Source organism: Chenopodium quinoa, unplaced genomic scaffold (genome assembly GCF_001683475.1).
Source record: "Chenopodium quinoa cultivar QQ74 unplaced genomic scaffold, ASM168347v1, whole genome shotgun sequence".
In the NCBI taxonomy this organism is placed as follows: Eukaryota; Viridiplantae; Streptophyta; class Magnoliopsida; order Caryophyllales; family Amaranthaceae; genus Chenopodium; species Chenopodium quinoa.
Genome location: NW_018743979.1, coordinates 4,872,610 through 4,879,310, shown reverse-complemented (window position 1 = coordinate 4,879,310; position 6,701 = coordinate 4,872,610). Strand labels below are relative to the sequence as shown.

At 42.3% G+C, this 6,701-nt stretch overlaps 1 pseudogene; it reads left to right on the top strand.

Annotated features, from left to right (window-relative positions):
• LOC110689975 lies at window positions 1-3,014 on the top strand (annotated as a pseudogene).
• Window positions 3,015-6,701: the final 3,687 nt, after the last annotated feature.

Sequence of the window (6,701 nt, the reverse complement as noted above, 5' to 3'; positions counted from 1 at the left end):
ATGTCTCAATTCGAAAATGATCTGGACCGATCCGAACCTGGTCCGATTATAACTCGATCCGAAAACGGTCCCGATTGGAATTGACATGTCCAAATATGGTCTGATCGATCTGATTCCCAGCGCTAAGTTCATATATACGGAGTACACATAAATCACACATCCAAATCAGAGAAACAACCTTCGTCACTGCATAAAACCCCCAGATTTGTATGGCCAGTTGGTTTTTATTGATCCAAATTTAACCTCAGTTTAAAGGTGGCAAACATTCTTTCGTAAACTTAAAAACCACATCTGCCAAAATCAGTAGATGAGATGTGTAACTAGCATCTGAAGTTTACCTCTCCCTCTCTTTACCAACTGGCTTACATTTCTTAGAAGTTCATCCTTTTGCAATCTATATAATCAACTACATTTTCTGGCTCTTGACACATTATTGCACGAAAAATGGCTAATTTAAGGTGTGTTTGCATGCTATATGGCATCTTCCTTGCCGTAGTACTCGCAAAAGCACAAGCGCCAGCAATGTCTCCAACTAATGCATCACCGGCAGCACCTTTGCCTTCTTCCAACTAATGAGTGACATTTGTATATGTCACTCTTAGGAGTAGTGTTTCAATCTTTTTCCTCTTATTTTCTTATGGTTTTCTATCTCATTTCTCCTCTTGTGGCTTCCTTATGTGTTTGATGAAAAGTGTGCTTATTTGTGCTTATTTTAATGATCTTTATGCATTCTTTTGTCATCCCCTCGCTCTCATGATCTTTGTTGTCTTTTTGCAGGTTCCATGGCGATCTCGAGCATGGTGGGAGGCCCCTTGGCCAAGCTTGGAAGCATGGATGAAGGCAATAGAAGCAAAGGGAAGGAGGGAAAGCTAGAAGAGACGTTTGGAGAGGAGGTTTGACCAAACTTTTCAAAAGTTTGGTCGAACCAAGAAGTTTTGGTCAAACTTTTGAAAAGTTCGACCGAACAACCATATGAGGCAGATTCGAACAAGTTTTTCTCATTTTTGTAGGAAGGGTAGTACTTCCAAAAGTTCAACCAAACCAGGAGCAGGGGAATTCGGTCGAACTTACCCAGAGTTTCGACCGAACCTACCCAGGGTTCGGTCAAACCTTTTCCCGATTTCAGCAGCTCTTGTACGGACTATTTAATTCTCTTTTTAGGAGGTTTTTCATTATCTTGTATTAGCTGAGCATAATCTAGTTTTCTTAGTTTAATCAAGAGTGAGAAACATTCTTAGCTTAACTTTGTAGAGAGAGAAAGTGTGATTTTCACCATTGTTGATGCTTGGATTTTGAAGAGGAAGATCATCTTGCTTGTAAACATTCATTCTTCAATCAATGAGCAATCTCTTACTCTTTTCTCTTTACTTTTTCATTTAATTTTGATTTCCTTAGTTTGAATCTTCTTGTTTTCTTATTAATCATGTTGATGCTTGTTGATTTGACGATTGATTTTGCTATTAACATTATTTGTGAGTAGTTCCCCTTACTAAGGGGATGGTGATGGTATAGTTGGATCTCAAGCATGTTTTAGGTTAGAAATTGATTTGATTGTTATTGAAATGCTTTGTACTCCATATCTTACTAATTGTTTTTCTTGAGTGGCCAATCATTAGTTGTAATTAGGTAGATTGAACTAGGTTATGGCGATAGTGTGACTTAGGAATTTACATTGAATGATTTGGTTTGAATTGTAACTTGATTTGCGTAGCCTATGACGATAGTGTAGGTTATTGGTTGAATTAAGAAAGCAATTGACCCCGATATGTGGTTGGATTGTGTTTTAAAATCATTAATATGAGATGCTTAGTTCACATTCAAATTTGATTTCATACCTTGTTATGCTTGAGTGAATGCTTACCTAGTCCAATTCCTTAGTGCTTTACCTTGCTTCTAGTTCAATGTGTTCCTTGTTTTAGTATCTTTAGATAACTTGTTTCTTTTTCCGAGATATCTTAATTGTTGGTAGTGAACGTGGTGTTTTAGCTTCTCCCTAGGATCGACTCTTGTCTTACCATTAGGCTTGTGTTTAGTGCTTAGGTTTAGGTTTATAAATTTGTGTTTGATTAGGGTGTTTCAGTTTCAACAACCTAAAATAACCTTCATCACCAACCCTGTCAACTTCAGCACCTTCACAACCCTCATCACCTCCACCAGTCTCAAGCCCAACTACTCCCCCACCTCAAAGCCCACCTCCTTCGATTAGTTCACCTGTACAAACACCATCACTACCACCGGCACCAATAACCCAGACGCCACCACCAGTTCAACCGCCAACTCAACCACCAGCCCAGCCACCAGTGAGCTACACCACCAGCCCCTGCATCACCCCCACCAAAGGTATCACCAGCACCAGCCCCAATAAAGAAGGCACCTGCACCAGCATCCACAAAGCCAGCTCCTGCACCAGCACCCACAAAACCAACTCCTGCACCAGCACCCACAAAACCAGCTCCTACACCAGCACCAGTGACTACATCACCAAGTTTGGCACCAGTTAACGGGCCCTCAACTGCACCAGCACCAGCACCATCTGAGGGGAAGAAAAAGAAGAAGAACAAGCATAAACACAAGCATCATCGTACACCAGCACCAGCAACAGCCCCAATACCACCAAGTCCGCCCGCACCTCCTACAGAGGTTACGGATACTTCAGATGATTTATCACCAGCGCCATCTCCAGATTTGGTAAAATCTTGATAATAATCCTTTTCTTTTCTTATTTCATTTTCTTACTGATAAACATATTATTTCTTCTTCTGACTAATTGTGTGTCATGCTACCTTGAAAACAGAACAAATGAATGCCATTTTATCAGCAAGGATACTCGTGGAGTAGGTGGGTGACAAGACTCGTAGCAGCTGCCCTGCTTGCTACTTTGTGATCTAATAATATAGGATAAATGTTTTTCTTCTTTTTAATTGAACCAATGTACTACAAATATTTGTAGAGTTTTTTTATTTGAAGAGATTTTGAGAAGCCACTAAGTACCGAACTACTGACACATAAATACTTCAAATATATAAATAAATTTTCTTACCAAAGGTATACGTAGTTGTTGATCTTATAGGAGTTGATGAAGTTGGCCTACCACAAAAAGTGAGTAGAGGTACAATCCAACCCAAAAACATGAACCATTGATTAGCGGTTTAGCCACAAACAACTTATCACTTGGTTTCCCATGTGAGAATCTTTTCACTTCTCAGTCATTAAACGAAAAGTTTTATCCAGAATTATAAATGCACAAATCAACTATCATAACTCATAAGGTATTTAAATTACCTCCGAGTTGTGCAAAAAACAAGAACATGAGCAATCTATAAAGGTTGAGAAAAGGAAACAATCTTGACCTAGGAAAAGACTGTTTCTGCTTCATTAAATGACACGGTAAGTCTCTTACCAAAGAGAGTTATCTGTTGATAGTAATTTGAAAAGAAAAGAAACATCTGAGGTATCATACAGGGGGCAAAAGTATTCTACATAGTTATTTTAATCTTGGTTAGTATCATCCCGAAAGTCATATTCAACCACAAGACCCGGGTTGTCTACTAGCCTGTGATGATGGAGACATCTTGTGTTTAGGGTAAAAAAATATTCATGGCCAAATAAAAGGGCGAAACGTGTCCCTATAGGAAGATGACACGTGGTAAACCTAAGAGCACTTGAATGAGAGAAGGCCTCCTTACATCAGGAGGCCCAAATCCCGAGAAAGGCGCCATAACGACGCCCTAATAGGACACGTGCCCTACTTTGATTGCGCCGCCAATCAAGTTCCACCTTTTTAGGGCACTAACTCTAAAAGGCACACATTCCCACCTCTATGAATACCCCAATCATTTATGATGGGAAGGGTGGATTGAGACATATCATTCAAGAGTATAACATTGCTCCAAGTTCTCTCTACTTTCTCTCTCTAAAATCTTTTGTTTTTCAATCACTAACTTGATCGTCAGAGGCAAATATTTCGTCAAACGGAATATTCGTTGTTTTGCAGGTGTCCGCGACCGTTCGGCTATATTCTAAACTTGTATCCCGAGGGATTCCAAAAAACCCCGAAACATTTGGCGCCGTCTGTGGGGATACACGTCTGAAATGGATAAAGATGTCAGACATCTTTTCCTGGTCAGGATGGACATGTAGAGAATATCATTGCTACAATCAACAACAGTGATCCTCAGACCGTTTCTTTCCATGAGGCGGAGGATCCACCTGTGACGGTCGGCTCCTTGCAGGCCGCCTTGGACAAGCTTCGAAAGGAGCTTGTGGGCAAGATACCCTCTTCTTCTAGACAGCCGTCCAGAAGAGAAGGAGAGGACATCCGGAAAAAGCCCCAAGATAAGACGACCATTATTGAAGATGCATGAAATACTCCGTTCAGAAGACATTTGAGGTCCCCAAGGGTGCCTCGGATGAACTTGTCCAGGCTTCTTGAGGAATCGAAGTCGGCTGGGGGCAGACCAAGCATCCTCTTAGGCAACCAAATGAGTCATCCTAACGCTAGAAGGATGTTAGAAACTACCTCCGGCACAAGCGGCAGGAGCGGGCACAGTCCCATTATTTGGACACTGCCTCCACTCCCACCATGCCGGATGAAATGTCGAACCATACCCTCTCAAAGCATACCATCTTGGCTAGGACCAGCAGGAGTCAAGCTCACAGTACTCCAACTCCAATTCCTTTAACTCACCCACCTCAGTTTCAAATGCCCCAGAATTATGGTGCAATTCTGCCGCCTACTCCCCTTGTGTATGGGCAGTACTGGCAGTATAGCTAGTTGTATGACCGGACAGCCTACCTGGGCGAACCGGCTGCACAACCTCATCCCATTGATTGGCAAATGTGCTTGTTGAATCTTGGTGACAAGTCGCCTCCATTTTATCAGGAAATTCACAACTCTCCTCATCCAGCTAAAGTGAAGAGTGTACTTGTGGGTGCCTAAGACGATACGGGCAACCCAGAAGAGTGTATTTCCTCATACAGAAATTTGATATAATTGTAGTGCGTGGACGATGCCACTTGGTGTAAATGCTTTCCGGCCACCCTCAAGGGTGTAGCTCAAGACTGGTTCAATAGTCTGTTGGCCGGATGCATCAACCGGCTTTACAACTCTCAATTTGTTGTTCGTTGGAAACTTATCCTATAATATACCGCCACAGAAGGCTAGTCTTAACTTGGAAACCACCGTCCAAGGAAAGAAAAAGGGATTGAGTTCGGATGTTCAGAGGTTTAACATGGAGAAGGCACGGATTTAGAATTTTCTAGATGAAATGGCCTACTCAAAGTTTCTTCGAGGTCTATCAGGGAAAAGATTCGGACATACGCAGGTGTTCTCTAGGAGGCTGAATCATATATAGAGGCAGCTAATTTCTGTTGGCTTACAAAGTTAGAAGAGTCGGCCAAGGGTGCCGAGAAGAAACCATCTTCTCTGCAAGACTCGGCTGGCAAAACGAAAGAAGGAAACAAAAAAAGTAAAGAAGTTTAGGTGGCTGATTGCTAACAGACCAAGTCCAATAAAGACAAGACGTACGAGCCATAGTTTGAGTACAACAAGGATTGTTACTCAATTATGATGGAAATCAAGGACAAGCTCGAGTATGAGAAGCCCCAGCCTTTGAGGGGGCCGGCTCAGTACAGAAAGAAGAAGAAGTACTATCACTACCACAAGGATGTGGGGCATGACACGAACGACTACAACAACTTGTAAAGGTTGTTGGATAAGCTGGCTGAGAAGGGCATGCTCAACTCGTATGTTCTGAAGTCTATGTTTACTTACTCTCTGACAGATAACAAGTCCGAGAAGAAGAAGGAAAAGAAAAAAGATGATGAAGATGGAAACAGAACAGACTCAAGGTTTGTGGCCATCATCTTAAGAGGCTTTGCTACAGGCGGCCCAACCATGAAGGGAATTAAGCAGGATATTCGGAAATCTGGAAAGGTCATGCACACGGAGGATGTGAAAGCGGATCGGAGCCGTTCCCAAAGGTGACTTTCTGCAAGGCAGACAGGGGCAAAATTAGAACTCCCCATGATGATCCAATGGTGTTCATATTGAAGGTTGCCAACTTAAAGGTTAGACACCAGTAGCTCGTCCGACATAATCAGCTTAGCTTGTCTAAAAAATTTAAAGTTCCCAGAAGATGCATTAAAGGATATCATTCACTCGTTAGTTGTGTTTGGTGGGAGCATTATCCGCCTAGTCGGCCAGATAAACTTTCTAGTCCGGTTTGGGCCAAAGAGAGATCGAAGGAAGGGATCGGACATGGTCGTCCGCTTCTTGGTGGTTAAAGAGCTCACAAGCTATAATGTCATCATCAGCCGTCCAACCTTGAACTCAGCAAAGGTTGTCATTGTCCCTCACTTATTGCGGATGAAGTTCGAGCAGTCAAGGAGATCAAGTGAATCCAACTCATTGTCGGACGCGAAGATAGGCTCTATACCGGGTCTCAATTTGGTATTGTAGACCCTTGACCAAAGCCGGCGCCTTTCCTTAGCAAGACAACCCACATCCGGTGGCTTTATCTTCATGTTTGAGAGTGACCTAGTCAAATCAAACACGAGTCCATCATAGTTTCCATTGTCACTCTTGGTGACTCTTACATTGACAACATCCTCAAGTGCTTTGAGGAAAATATCCGGAAAATAGAAGGAGAGTTTTTCCTTCCAATTTTCTTGCAATCGGAAGACCATTTATCATGAGCCTC